At 36.5% G+C, this 20,136-nt stretch overlaps 1 long non-coding RNA gene across 1 annotated transcript; it reads left to right on the top strand.

Moving 5' to 3' along the window:
- The first annotated feature begins 12,047 nt into the window (after positions 1–12,047).
- On the top strand, positions 12,048–12,381 carry LOC104107433 (uncharacterized). The gene is made up of 2 exons (XR_688801.2): positions 12,048–12,114; positions 12,201–12,381. It is a non-coding gene; the product is annotated as an uncharacterized lncRNA (long non-coding RNA).
- The last annotated feature ends 7,755 nt before the right edge of the window (positions 12,382–20,136 follow it).

The raw sequence follows: 20,136 nt of genomic DNA, 5'->3' as shown, positions 1-20,136 counted from the left end.
TAACATGATAAGTAGGTTATGCTATGAGTTATTTTAGTCGTATCATAGTCATGTGTTATGTTTTGAAATCGAGCGAATTGTGGAACAAAAGTTTGCAAAGGTCATCACAAGTTACATTCAAAAATGTGCTGAAAATTAGGTCAAATGTAGCTGGACAAGACATGAACTAGTGAATAAAATTTTTAATTGAGGATAGTTGGAGTGGTGGATTGTTTCCTTTGTTATAAATGTATGGTATGAGGCTGGAATCATTGATGAATGACTTCATTATCATGTTCATGATACTGGTAAGCTAAATTAAGAAGTCTATAAGGGGTGATATGGGTTATCGGATTCCAATATTATCGTTAAATAGTGGTGACTTGTTGTTGTTATATGGTGTCTTGTTATTGATTTGTACATCCTGCTGGATTTCTCTCGTTGTTATTGTTGGTATATGGTATTGGAGGAGGCCCTTATTACATGGGAGATGCTGCCGAATTTACGTCAACGAGCTAATAGCTTAAGTAACGGACTTAGCCTTTACTCAGCACTGGTTTTGAATCTCCTTATCTATAGTAGATTGAGTTGAATTGTTTGAAGATTTGCCTGGAAGGTATTAAAGACTCAACGGGGTTAAGGTATGTTAAGGATAAACCTTTCCTTCATTTTTGCATGATCCCGTAACTATATGTGTTTGATAATGAGACATAAAAAGAAGTTCATATTCCTAAATTTATGTACATTATCCTAGTCTCATAAGTTATCATATTCTCCCTTATCGGGACTTTATAGTCAGTTAAGTATTGACCTATTCCAATCAAGAGAGTAGAGAGTATATATATATATATATATATAATATTACAGTATTTTCACCACCATCGAGTTATAATTGGTGGGCAGGCCTCTATTGGGCAGTATTACAGTATTTTCACCACCATCGAGCTATAATCGGTGGGCATGCCCCTATTGGGCAACCTCTGATCATATGGTAAGTTATATATCGAGCCTCATATGGCCGAGCGCCTATGAGCGAGCCTAGAATGGCCGAGATACAGAGCCTAGTATGGCCGAGTGCCTATGAGCGAACCTACTATGGCACATAAATTATACGTACCGAGCCTTATAGAGCCAGACAACTATTTTACTTACTATATTGAGAGAGTTGAGTCAGTATCAACAGGTAAGCATATCTTCATATTGTCTTTGACTCCTAGTTACTTTCAGTTATTATATTATCAGTTCAGTCCAGCTTTTAGTTATTCTATTATCTTACATACTCGGTACAGTATTTTGTATTGACGTTCCTTTTGTCGGGGACGCTCCATTTCATGCCTGCGGGTCCTCATAGACAGTTGGATAGACCTTCCCAGCAGACAGAGTCAAACATCAGCTTGTTTGGTAAGCTCCACTCCCTCGGAGTTACCAGGTCTAGACCTTTAGAGTCCATTTTTTATACAGGTTTGATGGGTAGGTTGAGGCCCTGTCCAGACCATGATACAGTCATCTCTAGAGACTTGTAGACGAGTCCTGTATATTTTGTATATCAATATATGTTCACGGCGGCTTCGTCGGCCTGCACAGTTATATATATCACTTTTGGATATGTTTACCCCTTAGATGAGAAAGATATTATTTTCAGATGATTCAGAATATGGCCCCATCGGCCTAAGTTGAGGGCTACCCCTCCAGAGTTCACAGTTACAGAGTGGTACGCTCGGACTGAGTATGGATGTTGTTATCTTTTGTAACTGGCTTTATCGTAGAGTCATTATAGAATATGGCTGTTGTACTCTCTTTATTGTACCTCTGATATTAAGAGTGATTCTATAGTGTTTTGAACCACGATTTCTATAATTATCTAGGTCTAATAATAAGACTCATGTTTCACTTAGCTTATGTAACTCTTTAGTTTCCTTTTCTCTCTCAGCCTTTAAGTATGCTTAAGCTATCTTCCGATCTGCGGCTCAGGGTATTGGTTATACTTTCGCCTTTCGTGGACGCTATGGAACATCTATAATATAATCTTCTAAATCAAGCCTTTGTCCGTGAAGCGGGATCAATTCTTTCTTTTAACTCATATCGGAGTCTCTTATTGCTGAGGAATGTCAACATATATATTGCATGGATAATACTCAGAAATCTTAAGTGCGTTCATAATGTAACTAACTTTGGGTCATCAATCGAATAATTCCTTTCGTGCCTTCCCAGCTTTCTTTAAAAGTAAACAATTTCTTTTCCTGGTCGTTCTGCCACTTGTTGCATGAATACTTGGCTTATCTTAGTGCCCACACCTATTGGAATTTTGTGAAACTCATATGATCTCAAATATTACTTTTGATTTTACTTCCCGTTCCTTAGTCACGACAGGTGCCACTTTGTTATGGAGTGCCTACAATGTTGTAGTGAGGTTGTTGTTACAATATTATTTCTTCTTTAGGTCACTATGCTTACTTTGAAGCCTTATTCCTTAGTTCATCAGCTAGTATTTCGTTGTAGCACTTAGGGAAGACCCTCTGACTCTTGTAAAGCTGGGAGCTTTTTACATCGCATACCTAAAGAAATTTTTAATGTTCTTACTCGCCTATAATTATTCTTAGTTACTTATCTCTGCGCCTTTGTGCTCGTAGGGTTACTTCTGAACTGAAATTTTGACTATCTCCCTAGTGGCATTCTCTTTTATTTTCGTAATACTTATACGGTACCTTTAACTATCCCAACTCCTATCTGAATATTTCTCAAGGATTACGATGTTATATCTGTGAGACTGAATTTCCGGTGTTGGGTTTCACTACGTTTATCTTGCATGATCTGCTGATTTATCTGAGACCTCTTGTCTAGTCATAACTAGGCTCTTCCTGAATAACCTACTAACTACTCGTCAGTCCATGCTCATATCTATATTCTGCGTAACCTCTCTTGGGTTATGTCTTATGTCTTAACTTGCCTTTAGCACTGGCTCCTAATGTATCAAGTGTCCATTCACAATTATTTATCAATAACATCCTGGCTGGGAACCTTTACTGCCTCTCTCCGGCATCGTGCTTGCATAATGTTCTGGAGTCGTAACATATCTGTAGGATCTGAATAAATGCAATCTCATTCCTTTCGCTTTTTTACCACGTTTTTTCCTTACTATTTCATAGTTACTTGAACTGCATAACTCCGACTTAATACCATATCACACCGTCTTCCCCCTTTAGGGTAGTACTAGCATTTAATGCTATGAAGATTTACCTATAAATGTTTTACCTTTTCATCTTTGGCGTCTTTTCACATCTTCATGGACTCTAACTTGTCTTGCCGTAACCCTTCTGTACCAAGGATAACAAAATTTCTTACGCACGAGAGTGACACCTAGTGTAACTAGCGCACTTAGTCCCTTAAGTTTAACTCTGCTCATAGTGCTTGCTTTAGGGAAGCGTCTTCCTTAATGACCTTTAAAGGTTATTCTTCTGTTGTTCATTCTATCATTTCCAAAACGCAATCTCCGAAATTCTCACGATTCCGACTGTTATCAAATCCTTCGGTCCCTAAATCATGTTCGATTTTTTCCCCTTGTTTACTAGCCCATACTAATTTTTATTACTCCGGGAGTCCAACTTAACCTTCTAGTAATCATGTTGGAGTCACCAACTTATTTCTCTAAATAAGGATATGACTTTATGGCATATACTCTTTTATAGTCTCAAGGTCTGTCACCTCTTGTCTTTTCCTTTACTTGACTATAGACTCTATAATCCTGTCATATTATGATTTACCGTTATCACCTTTTTATCACATCTTACTCGTAATACTTCATTACTCTCTTCTTATTTTCCTGCTAATATCTTTTTCTATTACCTTATTCTCAAAAATTTCAACAAAATATTCTTTCACTTTTATCTCCCCTTGCTCCATCTCACTGGCTCTTCGGGTCACCTAATATTCTCTTTTTACTAGGGGCGGGAGTCATACTAATATAAATATTTATCCCTTATAGGATTCCACTACATGTCTTATGATATTTCTGAACGTTCTAATATTCATATCTGACTGTACTATTCTAGAGTGCACCATTTGGTATGCACGATCTAATAGGGCCTGAAACAGGGCCACGTAGTCAAAAAGTCTCTCTCTACTAATGCCCTTATCTGTTGTTGTATTAGCCCTCTGGCTAACTGTAATTTTTCTAATTGAAAGCATCTCTATATCATTAGCAAACATAAGTCTTGGCTCGAACTCTTATGACTCAGCTCTATAACACGATTTGGATTTGAAAGAAGGGTAACAGACTTCTAAATGACTTGTAGCTTCATGTTTATATAATGTGGTGCACAACACATCTATAAACAAGGCTCTACTAGACACGTCTTCCCCCCTTTAGGATGTTGTTATCTTTTGTTGGGTTATTTTAAGGCTATATATATATATATATATATATATATATATATATACACGTTGTTATGGCTAGAAAATAGGGAAAATAACTTGACTATGATATGTTTTCTGTTGTTATGCATGTCTATATGTTTATCAAATGAATTGGTGAAAGAAACATAAGAAACTTTAGATTGGAAGTGAAGAATAACTTAAGTCACTTCTATGGTGTGGTATTGCCATTGAGGGCTGTTGTATGCTAAATATAACTTTGATTTTGACTTGAAGCTACTGTAGGAGGTATGTCTATTATGTTCTTACATGTGCTTAAGGTTATCTTGATGTTGATTAAGTTAAATGAATGGACAAGACATGAACTAGTGAATAAAGTTGATAATTGAGGATAGTTGGAGATGTGGATTGTTTCCTTTGTTATAAATATATTGTATGAGGCCGGAATCATTGATGAATGACTTTATTATCATATTCATGATACTGTTAAGCTAAAGTAAGAAGTCTATAAGGGGTGATATGGGTTATCAGATTCCAATCTCGTCGTGAAGTAGTGGTGACTTGTTGTTGTTATATGGTGTCTTGTTATTGATATTTACATGTTGCTAGATTTCTCTTATTGTTGTTGTTGGTATTATGGTATTGGAGGAGGCCCTTGTTACAGGAATTGCTGCCGAATTTACATCAATTAGCTAATAGCTTAAGTAACGGACTTAGCCTTTGCTCAGCACTGATTTTGAATCTCCTTATGCTGTGGTAGATTGAGTTGAGTTATTTGAAGAGTTGCCTGGAAGGTATTAAGGACTCAACGGGGTTAAGGTACATTAAGGCTAAACCTTGCCTTCATTTTGGCATGATCCCGTAACTACATGTGTTTGATAATGAGACATAAAGAGAAGTTCATATTCCTAAATTTATGTACATTATCCTAGTCTCATAAGTTATCATATTCTCCCTTATCGGGACTTTATATTCAGTTAAGTATTGACCTCTTCCAGTTAAGAGAGCAGAGGTATATATATATATATATATATATATATATATATATATATATATATATATATATATATATATATATATATATATATATATATATATATATATAGTGTTACGGTATTTTCACCACCATCGAGCTATAATCGGTGGGTAGGCCTCTATTAGGCAGTATTATAGTACTGACGTTACTTTCGCCGGGAACGCTACATTTCATGCCTGCAAATCCTGATAGACAACTAGATAGACCTTCCTAGCAGACAGAGTCAAACATCAGCTTGGTTGGTAAGCTCCACTTCCTCGGAGTTACCAGGTCTAGACCTTTGGAGTCCATTTTTTTATACAGGTTTGATGGGTAGGTTGAGCCATGTCCCGACCATGATACAGTCATCTCTAGAGGCTTGTAGACGAGTCCTGTATATTTTGTATATCAATATATGTTCATGGTGGCTTCATCGGCCTGCACAGTTATATATATTAGCTTTTGGGTATGTTTGAAGAAGTACATAAAAAGAATAGGCTCGTGTTGTTAGCTCTTGGCTTGATTAGAACGTACATCATACATGGGATATTTATACAACTTCATAAAGGAATCCTTCAAGCATAGGTTTAGCTACGTAGACTATTCCAACTGTAACTCTAGGTTTCAGTGTTACCATAATTCACTCACAACACTATCTACAGATAACTCCTCACAGTATTCTAGTTATACATGAACTCATATATACGGCTAAAGATATCTGTTATGTTTTAGGTTGTAGAGTCCATTTGGGTCCCATCTCAGTTGTGTGTAGTCTAACATCCCCCTTAAGCTGGAATGGGGAATTTGCACGACTCTAAGCTTGGTTCAGAGCGACTGAAACTGAAATTTAGATAGGGGTTTTGTCAATATATCAGCAACCTAAGACATGGAAGGAATGAACTTTGTCACCATAGCTCCTTGGATAATTTTTTCCTGGACAAAGTGATAATCAAGTTCAACATGTTTGGTGCGGGCATGTAAGACTGGATTAGCCGTGAGATGTAATGCACTGATGTTGTTAGTAAACAATAATGGAGGTTGAGATAGAGAGATTCCAATGTCCTTCAAGATATAGGTAACCCACATAACTTCAGCAGCAAGAGAGGCTAATGACTCGTATTCAGCTTCGGCACTAGATTTTGCAACTGTGTTTTGCTTTCTAGAGGACCAAGATATACAATTCGAACCTAGAAAAATACATAGACTTGATATGAACCTGCGATAAAGTGGGCAGCCAGTCCAATCCGCATCCGAAAACCCAACTAGATTTAGAGAAGATTGAGCAGAGATACGTAATCCAAGATGAGAAGTTCATGCAATGTAACGAAGGACTCGTTTAACTCCAGACAAATGAACTTCAGTTGGACTTTGCATAAACTGACAAGGAAGATTTACTGAATGAGAAATTCCAGGCCTGGTAAGGGTGAGGTATTGGATATCTCCAACAATGCTCATATATTTAGACGCATCAACTAAAGCACCAGTAGAGTCATGTAAATTATGCTTCTAAGATAGAGGAGTATTCAAAGGTCTAGCAGCGGACATATTGGTCCTTTGAAGGATATCCAAGGCATACTTATGTTGACTAAGAAAAAGCCCATCGTTTGTTTGTGTAGCCTCCATTCCAAGAAAGTAATGTAAATCTCCCATATCCTTCATTGCAAACTTGGAACCGAGCTTGTGTATGAGGATATTAACCAGTGAGGAATGACTTCATGTGAGGATGATATCATCGACGTACAAAAGAAGCAAAAAGGTGCCCTTTGAAGAGTGCAACACAAACAATGAAGGGTTTGCCTTGCTACAAGAGACGCCAAGATGTAAAAGGAAACAACTAAACTTGTGAAACCATGCCTTGGGGCGTTTGTTTGAGTCTATAAAGAGCTTTCTTTAGCCGACAAACATGGTGTGAAAAAATTAGATCTTTTAACCCCTGGGGCTGCTCCATGAACACAATTTCCTTCAAGTCTCCATGAAAAAAGGAAATTTTCACATCGAGTTGTCGAATGGGCCAATTGAGAGTAGTTGCAATAGACAAAACAATGCGGACAGTCGTTGCCTTTATCACCGGACTGAACGTATCTTCAAAATTGACTCATTCGATTTGATTATAACCTTTAGCAACAAGTCGCGCTTTGAAACGTTCCACAGACCCATCTGCTTTGAGTTTGGTCTTGAACACCCATTAGGACCCAATAACGTTCATGTGCGGCTGACGAGGAACTAGAACCCATGTTTCATTTTTGCGCAAGGCTTGAAGCTCCTCATGCATAGCTGATACCCAGTGAGGTCGAGACAATGCAGCTTTGATGGTCTTTGGTTCTTTTGTGTAGCATCGTGGTCGTTGTAAGAACTTCAAAGGTAGGATTCTGTATTAAACTAGTTTTTGCTCGTGTGAGAATATGATGGGTATTTGATGGGCTTTGGGGTCGAGATGGTGGCATAGGTTCGGGACAAGAATTAACTTGTGGATTTGTGGTACAATGCATGGGAGGTAAGTCAACAAAAAGTTCTATACCTGGTGTATTTGAGATGCCAAGGTGTGATGAATTGGATGATGATGCAGTGGAATGGCTAGTTGAAGTGGACGAAAATGAACATGTACTTTGTGGAGAAATTAGAACTAAAGCCAATGGACTTTGTTCTTGTTGATTTGAATGAGTTGGAACGTCCAAGTGCTCAGTTGTACATGCAGGCAAAGTTTTGAATAATGATGGCAAAGTAGATACACCCAGTTGAGGTTGTTCATCGTTCACATTCTCCTCAAAAGAGGATGGAGCAGCAACTAAGTTAAAGAACCCTTGGAAAGTGGTAAAATGCGATGAACCAGAGTATGCACTCAAATCAGTAGTAGAAGATACATATGATAAGTGAAGTTCATCAAATATAACATGCCGTGAGATAAAAACCTTTCTTGATTGAGGGTGATAACATATGTAACCTTTGTGAAGAAGACTATAGCATATAAATACACAATGAAAAGTTTTTGGTTGGAATTTATTCTTATTTTGTCCTTTGAGGTAAGGAAAATACATGCATTCAAAAACTTTTAAGGTATTATATTTAGGCTATAATCCATACAACTTAAAGAAAAGGGATTTCATGCTTAATGTAGAAGTAGGCATTCTATTAATTAAGAAAATGGTCGTCATAAAAGCTTCAACCCAAAGAAACAGGGGTAGGTTGGCATTAAAAATCAGTGTCAAGTCCGTTTCCACAATATGTCTGTTTCTTTCTGCTACGCCATTTTGCTTAGGTGTATGAGGGCAAGAAACTTGTCTTTGGATGCCATGTCGAGCCAAATAATGAAGAAATTCCAAGCTACTAAACTCTCCTCCCCTATCACATTGAAAGGCTTTGAGATTCTTAGAAAATTGATTTTCTAAAAATTTATGAAAGACTATAAAGGTAGATAGAAAATTAAATTTCTTTTTGAGAAGGTAAAACCATGTAAATCTGGTACAATCATCAACAAATATAGCATAATATTTTATCCCTTGAGAAGAAGCCATAGGGTCTGGTCCCCATAAATCACAATGATTTTCGCTAATGACTCAATCTCCCTTTTATTTGATACTGGGGAAGATAACTTATAACTTTTACCCATCTGACAATTAGTACAAATAGAAAAGCTTTTATTCCAACTTTTGACATCAATCATCTTATTTCTATGCAAAAACTTAAGTATTCTTGAGTGTGGTTGTCCTAGTCTTTGATGCCAGATCGTGTCTGAATTTTTTTCAATCTTTGTAATTGTCAGTGCTTCATGTAAGTTTCCCTCCAACGTGGATAGATCATTCCTTTTATTTTCCTTTGCCAGAGTAATTCCCGTTTTCTTGTCCTTAATAATAAAATCTTCGTCAGTAAATTTCAAAGAACTGACATTATCTTTGACAAATTTACTAACAAAAATGAGGTTTTTCTTGAATTTAGGCACAACAAAAACATCTTTTAGGTGCAGGTTCCTCCCAATATTCTTATTACCTATATGTGTGATAGAAAGTTTATCACTATTTCCTACCATTATAGAGTCATTTTCCTTAAAAAGAGATGGATTTATTAGAGTACTTGCAGATTGTACCATATGGTTGGTAGCTCCAGAGTCTATGTAAAGATTGTCATCAGATTGATCATTAAATGACATTGTTGCTAGTGCTTGTGGTACCTCTTGTTGTGCTTGGTAAGAGTAGTACCATCTATAGAAACATGAAAGTGATGTATGATTGTTCCTTCCATAAATCTGAAAGGGGCTTGACTTTGGATTCTCCTTTGGCTGATTTGATCCATTATTTGGTGCTCCAAAATTCCTTTGACTACATTGTCTTCCTCCCCTTCCTCTTTGTTGGCCTCTTCCTCTATAAAAATTGTCACGACCTCTTCCTTGAGATTTTTGTGCTATAAAAGCCATACTAGAATTAGGAGGTGTTTGTTCCATAACGTCATCAGTGTGTTCTCTCATTTCAAATCCTCTAAGGGCATTAACAAATTGATTAAATGTGGGGTAGGGTGGTTTCCCCAATATTACAATACTAAGGGTCTTGTACTTGCTCCCAAGACCTCTAGCGAAATTGATTATTTTGCTATCTTCGTCCAATGGTTTGTGTATCACCATAAGACTATCACAAATTCCTTTGAACTCTTTTATGTATTCATCTATGAATTTTGATCCTAGTTTTATTGTTTGAAGTTGTTGCTTCAATTGAAACTCCTTGTCCTTCGTTGCTTGTAGGTAAGTATCCTCAAGACACAACCACATTTATTTTGCCGTGGAACATCCTATAATGATGAACATTGACTCTTATGTCATTGTTCTAGAGAGCCAACTTCTAACTAGAACATCATTCTCTTTCCACTCAGTGAATTTGGGGTTAGCGCTGGTCTCTCCTTTCTCATTTTCTAGGAACTCATTTGGAGCCTCTTCTTTGATAATATTTGTTACTTTCAAGATCTGCATAAGTTGGAGGATTTGTGTCCTCCAAACAAGATAATTTGATGGCTTAAGTTTTATGGGACAAATGACAATGAGTTGATGAACGGAGGAAGGTGAGAGTGCAAGCGAGGTGGTTTGATTTGCAGACATGACTAGGTAAAGGAATGAGTTTTAGGATATTAATTTTAATAGAGCCTAAGCTTCTGATACCATGAAGAAGTACATAAAAAGAATAGGCTCGTGTTGTTACCTCTTGGCTTGATTAGAACGTACATCATACATGGGATATTTATACAACTTCATGAAGGACTCCTTCAAGCATAGGTTTAGCTACGTAGACTATTCCAATTGTAACTCTAGGTTTCAGTGTTACCATAAATCACTCACAACACTGTCTACAGATAACTCCTCACAGTATTCTAGTTATACATGAACTCATATACACGGCTAAAGATATCTGTTATGTTTTAGGTTGTAGAGTCCATTTGGGTCTCATCTCAGTTGTGTGTAGTCTAACAATGTTTACCCCTCAGATGAGAGAGACGTTATTTCCAGATGATTCAGAATATGGCCTCATCGACCTAAGTTGAGGACTACCCCTCCAGAGTTCACAGTTACAGAGTGGTATGCTCGGGTCGAGTATGGCACCGGGTGCCGGCCACGCCTCTTTGGGTTTGGGTCGTGACAATATATTATTTTGTATCATTTGTAACAAAATCACAATTTATGATGCCAATCAAAGTTTATTTAGTAGGCACTAGCATGTGATCATCTACCAGTAAATTCAAATATAAGATCATGCACAAGCTACCAAATGCCATATAGTATAAGCTTACATTATACTTAATTTCTTTAGGTTTTAAATTTTTAGTTTGGGTGTTTCACTTTAATAATAATATATATTATTCGGTATCTGATTATGCCCTTGTTAGTAACATAAATTATTTTGTATCATTTGTAACAAAATCACAATTTATGATGTCAATTAAAGTTTATTTAGTAGGCACTGCCATGTGAACACCTACTAGTAAATTCAAATATAAGATTATGCACAAGCTACCAAATGCGATCTAGTATAGAATATTTCATATATATTGAAGGACAATAAATGAATGACATGATCGATACCAACATGAAAATGTTTTAATCGACAATAATGATTGCTCAACAGTATTCACATATAACAATATTCTTCATAAAAAACATATCTATGGTAACAAAGACAATAGAAAAAGTATTAGAGTTAGTTATTACTAGATAGGCTGTTCATGATTAAATAAGACATTTCAACTTCAAAATCAGCAAGGATAAAAACTAAACGAAAAGCTTACCATAAAACATTCATATGTCGGCTAAACTATAAAGAGCTCCTTGAAGCATTGCATAAGGACATACCAAGAAGCTATAAACATAATATAGACGACGCAAGAAAATAAGTTGATGCAGGAGATATCAACATATATATAATTGAGGGGATAGAGAAGATGACTTGGCACATCTCATAAATCAAGAAATATATTTATCTTTTATCTCATTTTTTTGCCATTTTCCCCTCATTCTTTATATACGATTTCAATTTATCTTTAGAAATCCAAAAGTCACAACCTAATTAAATGGTTCCCATGCGTTACCAAAAGTCACAACCGTACGTTTCCTATTAATAAGAAACACCAAGAGACTCATCAGTTTTGTGTTGTCGGGTAGATATAAGAATAGCGCAGAGATGAAATAAAAACTCAATGATTTAAGAGTGTTTGGGGTTGAGTAGGGTAAAGAGAACATGGCTGGAGGAAGGGTAGTGGAAGATGGCTACGACAAAGTATGTTTTCTTTTACCATGCACATGTCATATTTATTCTTCTCTTAATTTCTTTTCCCGCTCTGACTTTCTCCTTTAATTTTGTAGCATGAAGCAACAACGAATTCAAAGGTTTATTTATTTATCTCCAATTTACATTATTTATTTTATTGTTCATTTATTAATCAGATGTAATAATCCAATTATTGCCTTTTTTATATTATTTCTGCGTCTAATGTATACTATTTTGTTTTTCTTTCTATGGATAAAGTAGTAGTAGTTTGGATTCTTTATTGTTGCTAGATACCTTTACTGCTCTATAAATCTATGACCATCTCGACCTTTAGCTTTTCTTTGTCTGTTCTATGTGATAATTTATGATGGAGTGTGATGATGTTTGAAAAATTTGGAGAAACTATTTCAAGAAAAAATAAAAATAGGGGGATTTGGCGATTTTGGATGGGATATGGGAGTATGAGCGAAGAACGCAGGCATTTTTTTGCAGAAGAAGAAACAGTAACGGCTTAGAGACAAAAGGAAACAACGGAAAAAGTTGCAAAAAATTAAATCAAAAGGATGACGCTATGACTAGTTTTTTCCATTTTTCTCCTTTCTTAAATCTTTTTATCTAAATAGAAATAAAATACCTACTAGCTATAAAATAAGAAAACTTAACTAAATATCTTTCTTACACTAACTAAATAAAAATAGAAGTTACTCAATATGTGTATTATTTGTCAAAACTTAAGATTTCTAAATGGTACAAATATTAAAAGAAAAATGCATTTTTCTATTTTTTTTAAAATATCTTTTGTAATGAAATGAGAATGACCAAATCAGGGTAGGTTAAAATCTACATTTAAACAAATCAGACGTCCTAGATTAAAGAACAAAAAGATTGAAAGGGGAAAGAGCGAAAATATTAGTCTATAATAATATGTGAAATGAAACTATAAATAAACTTTGACCATCTTCTATTTGACTTATGTTAGTTGATCGATTTCATAGTGTTGTGATTTGTAAAAGCATCTTCATGACAAAACAAATAGTTTTGGCAGAATACAAATTCGAAGAAATTAAATTTCGTAATATTAGTTAGCATAATTGACTTAACTTGGTCTGTGATTACCCAAGACTTAGGGATGGGTCAATTGGAAAAGATATTGCCACAAAGATTTTCATGCATAAACTGTCTTTTCAACTCAATTTCAAAAAAATATATTGCGACCATTTATGACAATGAGAATGATTATCGTTATTATCATATATTTACTATAAAAAATATGTCTAATTACCTTCGTGCAGTGAAGAGTATAATTTCTAAATTTTAGTTTTGAGTTTTTTATTTAACTTTTCTTTTGCAGGAGTTATTTATTTGCATTATTCATCTTTTCTTAAGACGCAAAATGAGACAAGTTAATATATGATATATAGTTACATGAGAAGTACTGCTTACCAAGTGATTTCATAAATTATAACCAAGTTAAAATCTTACTCCTTTAATAACTGGTGTAGGTACGTATTTTTCGATCGAGCCATGCTATTCTATGCAAATTTTGCTACGAATTTATGGTGTATTCTTAAATTAGATGGTAATGGAACTTATTAGTTGATTTTTCTTCTACATTTCTATTTATAAGTTTCTAATTTTACTTTTGTCTATGACAGTAGTTCATGGGTCGTGTTGATTTTTGTTATTATTAGTAGTAGAAATGCCTAAAGAAGTATATACTAAATGAAAGATATCAGCTCTCTTTTTTTCCTTTTTGTAAAAATCGTGCGAATCGCAGATAATTTATTAGTGTGTTTATAATTGTAGGGGCTAAGCCTAGGGGCATATCTAAGGTTAATGATATGGGTTCATATGAACTCATGCTCCTTTCCCCGTACCATGTATAACAATGCTATATCTCTTTATGATTACTTGAATATATATATGTGCACTAAAACTTAAAGAGACTTATGATGCAATGATTATTTGGTGGACCTTTAAAAGTGAAGTCAGGTTTCAATTTCACATATATCGTATTATTTTTTCCTTTCTTTTTTCTAGAATTGAGTTGAGAGGTTTAAATCTCACGTCTATCTTGTTTTTTTTTTTCTTTTCAAGAATCATGCCCATATATAGGACTATAGGGTAAAAATAACATGGGCTAACCAGTTTTCGGACTGGTAATTTAAAAATAGCCAGCGTTTACAAAGTCATTGAAAAATAGCCACTATTTTGCTGCAACACGAACCGGTCCAGCATATTATACTGGAGATTGGTGTACCTGTATATGAACTTCCAGCATATTATGCTAGAACTCCAACAAGCGGAAAGTTCCAGCATAATATACTGGAGATTAGGGCATATGTGTATGAACTTCCTGCATATTATGCTGGACCGGTATATTATACTGGAACTCCAGTATATTATGCTGGAATATTTTCCGAATTTTGAACAGTATTTTCGTTCAAATTTATCTATACATGAAAAGTGGCTAAATTTCAATTACTCTTGAAATTGTGGCTATTTTTCAATTATCACTTATAAATCTGACTATTTTTAAATTTCTCCCGACTATAGGAGACAAACATGTATCATATCACATACTTGCGTTCTAATTAAGTACTTTTTATTTTTCTTTCTTTCTTTCTTTCTTTATTTGGTTTATTCTTACAAAATTCCCAAGTTTTGCTATGTTGAAGTTATTGTTCCCCTCCAGCTATCACACTTTACTTTTGTATAATTAAATTGAATATCTATATTAAAATTTAGAGCGATGAAAGATGCAATATATAATCAATGAGTCCAATTGATCCCAATATTTTCGATACAGAGTATAGAATCTAAAATTTTAAAAGTATGATGAATTCATGGCAAGAATTTAAAGGTTGAACATGTTAAATATAAATAATGAACTCAATTCTCATAACCCGTATTCTTGAAATCTTGAATACGCCTCGAGCTAAGCCCATTATATGACAAAGCACATGTAAACTTTCATGCAGGAAATTTATCAATTTGATCATTTATATTTTGTGAATTGCAAGAACTTGTGTGGAACAAACATTAAGTGGAAAGGATGTCCCAATTCGCACAATATCCTACTTAAAACACATTCTGCTAACAAACTATAAAGACTTAGGAGGTGATCTACCTATCAAATTAACTCCCTTTAAGTCTAGTTTCCAACGCATCAAACCGTTCATCATTTGGATATGTATACAGAAAGTGATGGACATTTTACTGGACCTGTGTCGTATGCGCGCCCAGATATGCGACCACGCATATTTGAGAGTTTCTGCCTCAGGTGCACGACCACTTGCCCAGGTGCACAGCCGCGCACGTAGGAGTCCATTAAATAACCCCAAGGACGGGTAGAGAGGGGCTAAGTCATTTCTTCAAGACTAGGGCTTTCTCTCCATCACCCATCCGGCCAAGGCTTCCAATACATACCTAAGGTGAGTTTTTAAGTGTGTTTTTATGATGATTTCACTTCTCAATCACTAGTTACAACAAGTTTTTGATCGGATTTTTTTAAAATCTCAAGAACACCCCAAAAGTTGTCTTTCAAGATTTGGTCTACAATAGGTTTGTCTAAAACCTCTAACTAATTCATGGTGATTAATTATGTACGAAATATGTGTTAGGACTTATGGGATGGTGATTGGAAGTAACAAGTGCCCAACCTAGATGTGTTGGTATTGTAGAGATTGTAAAATAAATTAATTGATAAGATTTGTGGGTTGGGAGTGAATTGTTGGACATGCATGTACTAAGGATGACCAAGAGACGATTGTGAGATCAATCATTTGTGTGAAAAGTGTTTGTTAGGTGAAGAAATTCCATTGAAAGAGGTTGTAGAAAAATATGCACATTAGATGTTTGATAAAATGTTTAAATGACTTAAAGTATAGAAATCTTGCTAATATTGGCGCAATTGTGTTGCATTATTGTAGATTGAAATTTGTTTAGTGTGGTGGACCATCGTAGTATTATGAAAGGGCGAATTTTATATTTGAGCCGTCCGGAGGTGGTTTCACTCGCGAAGATCATTTAAAGTATCGGCTTAGTTTCGTCGAGGTAAGTATCTTGCCTAACCTTGAGTGAGAAAATTACCCCTTAGGCAATGAGTCTTATGTGCAATTTGTGAAATGTGAAAAGCCGTGCGCGAGGTGATGAGTACGTACTCGGGCTTATATGTGCAAAATTTATTGGGTTAAAGTCTTAGGCATACTGTGTAGTAAATTGGTGTCACGACCCAAAATCTCACCCGTCGTGATGACGCCTATCTCACTACTAGGCCAGTCGACAATTTCAATAAGTCACATATCTTTTAAATTTGAAAATATAATGATTAAATTCAACAGAAGAAATCTCACAAGTACAAATATAAATACTCCCAAAACCTAGTGTCAGTGAGTACATGAGCATCTAATATGAATTCAAGTCTGGAAAAATACGGTCTATAATAGTCTAAGACCAAATACAGTAAACAAAGAGATAGGGAAGGAGAGATAGGGTCTGCGAAACACGGCAACTACCTCTGAATCTCCGAAAAATCGACTGTGAGAGAGAATCAACACCCGCTCTGTCCGAAAATACCTAGATCTGCACACGAAGTGCAAGGTGTAGTATGAGTACAACCAACTAAGCAAGTAACAATAATAAATAAGGAATTGAAGATAGTGACGAGCTACACAGTTATAATTCATTTTCAGTAATTACAACAGAGAATAGACATGCTTTCAAATCCACTAGTTTAAGTCAAAATCAATTTATACAGTTCAAGTTCATGTAATCCGGATATAAAAATCTTTCAGAGAATTTTACAGCAATGACAAATAGCAACTAAGTGCAACAATAAATGAAAAGCAAGTACAACCTCTCAGGGCAACAATCACTCCACTTGTCACAATAACTCAACCACTCGGCTCTCAGCCCTCAGCACTCACACTCAATGGGTATTCGCGATCACTGGGGGTGTACAGACTCCGGAGGGGCTCCTACAACCCAAGCGCCATAATCCGCACGGACAACTCACGTGCTGTACGGATAACTCACATGCTATAATATCCTGCACGGATAACTCACGTGCCATAATATCCTTACCTTACAGACAAGCCCTCGGTCGTACTCAGTCCTCAACCTCTCTAGTCTATTGGGCTCTCGGAAATCACAAAGATTAACCCAAACAAAGATAACATAGTGTATCAACAAATATCAAGAATAATTGGAGTATGATACGCAAGTAAAATCATGACTAAGTACAAGACAATAATTAGCAAATAATTCAACAAGTACGCGACCTCTGTGGGTCCCAACAGTACTATCACATAGCCTAAGCATGATTTCTAACATGATTTATAGTCAAATTTCTTCAATACATAGAGAGCATATAGCTAACGACAAGTTATTTAACTTTACAGTTTCACGGGACGGACCAAGTAACAATCCCCTCGGTGCACGCCCACACGCCCGTCACCTAGCATGTGCGTCACCTCCAAAGTAATCACATGGCATAAAATTCCAGGGTTTCATACCCTCAGGACTAGATTTATAACTGTTACTTACCTCAAGCCATGAAATTCTTATTCTGCAATGTCTTTTCCTCGTGAATTGGCCTCCAAACTCCTTGAATCTAGCCATAAATAATTCGATTCAGTCAATAAAATTTATTGGAATTAATTCCATAAGAAAATGCAAGTTTTCCATAAAAATCCAAAATTTAGCTCGAAAATCGCCCGTGGGGCCCACGTCTTGGAACCCGACAAAAGTTATAAATGACATAACGGACCAATTAAAATTTTTAGAATCGGATTTCGACCCAGATATAAAAAAATCAACCCCCGTCAAACTTTCCCAAAATTCAACTTTCGCCATTTCAAGCTTAATTCCACTATGGACCTCCAAAAAATTTTTCGGACACACTTCTAAGTCCAAAATCACCATACAGAGCTATTGGAATTATCAGAATTCGAATTCGAGGTCGTTTACACATAAGCCCATATCTGGACAACTTTTCTAACTTAAATTTTCAATTATGAGACTAAGTATCTCGTTTCACTCCGAATTCTTTCCAGCCCCGAACCAACTAACCCGGTAAGTCATAAAACAACTGTAAAGCATAAATGGATCAGTAAATGGGGGAATGAGATAATAATACTCAAAACGACCGGTCGGGTCGTTACATTCTTCCTCTCTTAAACAAACGTTTGTCCTCGAACGAGTTTAGAATAATACCTGGATTCTCAAATAAGTGTGGATACTTGCTCCGCATCTCCTGCTCAATCTCCCAAGTAGCTTCTCCTACTGGCTGGCCTCTCCACTGTACCTTCACTGATGCTATGTTCTTTGACCTCAGCTTTCGAACCTTTCGGTCTAAAATAGCCACCGTCTCCACATCATAAGTCAAACTACCGTCCAATTGTACTGTGCTGAAATCCAAAATATGAGACGGATCTCCGACATACTTTCGGAGCATGGACACATGGAACACTGAATGAACACCTGATAGACTAGGTGGTAAAGCAAGTTCATAAGCCACTTCTCCAATCTTCTTAAGTATCTCAAAAGGACCAATATACCGAGGGCTTAATTTGCCCTTCTTCCCAAACCTCATGGGTGAAATCTTGAGTAGAACTTTCTCCCCAACCATGTGAACAACATCACGAACCTTCCTGTTGGTATAACTCTTATATATGGATTGTGCTGTGCGAAGCCGTTCCTGAATCACTTTGACCTTCTTTAAAGCATCCTGAACTAAGTCAATACCCAATATCCTAGCCTCATCCGGCTCAAACCAACCCACCGTCTCCCTTACAAATCCTCATATGGAGCCATCTGAATACTCGTCTACTAGCTGTTATTGTAAGCAAACTCCGTGAGTGGCAAAAATTGATCCCAAGAACCCCCAAAATCAATGACACAAGCGCGTATCATATCCTCTAATATCTGAATAGTGCGTTCAGACTATCCGTCCATCTGAGGGTGAAATGTTGTACTCAACTGAACCTGTGTGCCCAATTCTTGCTGCACTGCTCTCCAAAAATGTGATGTAAACTGCGTGCCCCGATCTGATATGATTGACACTATCACACCGTGTAGGCGAACAATCTCGCGGATATAAATCTCAGACAACCGCTCCGAAGAATAATTAGTACCAATTGACATAAAATGCGTGGACTTAGTCAACCGATCTACAATCACCCAAACAACACCAAACTTTCTCAAAGTCCGCGGGAGCCCAACTACGAAATCCATGGTAATACGCTCCCATTTCCATTCCGGATATTCAAGTCTCTATAGTAATCCGCCCAGTCTCTGATGCTCGTACTTTACCTGTTGACAATTTAGACACCGAGCTACAAGCTCAACTATATCTTTCTTTATTCGCCTCCACCAATAGTGCTGCCTCAAATCCTGATACATCTTCGCGACACCTGGATGAATGGAGTACCTCGAACTGTGAGCTTCCTGGAGAATCAACTCGCTCAAACCATTTACATTAGGCACACATAGCCTGCCCTGCATCCGTAATACACCGTCATCTCCAATAGTGATTTTCTTGGCATCACCGTGCTGAACCGTGTCCTTAAGGACAAGCAGATATGGATCATCATACTGGCGCTCTCGGATGCGATCATATAAAGAAGACCGAGAAACCACACAAGCCAAAACTCGATTCGGCTCGAAAATATCCAATCTAACAAACTGGTTAGCCAAGGCCTGAACATCCAAGGCTATAGGCCTCTCTGCTACCGGTAAGTATGCTAAGCTGCCCAAATTCTCCGCCTTACGACTCAAGGCATCGGCCACCATATTGGCCTTTCCGAGATGATAGAGAATGGCGATATCATAATCTTTAAGCAACTCTAACCACCTACGCTGCCGCAAATTAAGATCCTTCTGCTTAAACAAATGTTGTAGACATCGATGGTCAGTATATACCTCACATTAGACACCGTACAAGTAATGCCACCAAAATTTCAAGGCATGAACAATAGCTGCTAACTCAAGATCGTGGACTGGATAATGTTTCTCATGTACCTTTAACTA

The sequence above is a fragment of the Nicotiana tomentosiformis genome, chromosome 3 (genome assembly GCF_000390325.3).
Source record: "Nicotiana tomentosiformis chromosome 3, ASM39032v3, whole genome shotgun sequence".
Taxonomy (NCBI): Eukaryota; Viridiplantae; Streptophyta; class Magnoliopsida; order Solanales; family Solanaceae; genus Nicotiana; species Nicotiana tomentosiformis.
Note: the sequence above shows the minus strand (reverse complement) of the source record. Positions and strands in the feature narration are given on the sequence as shown.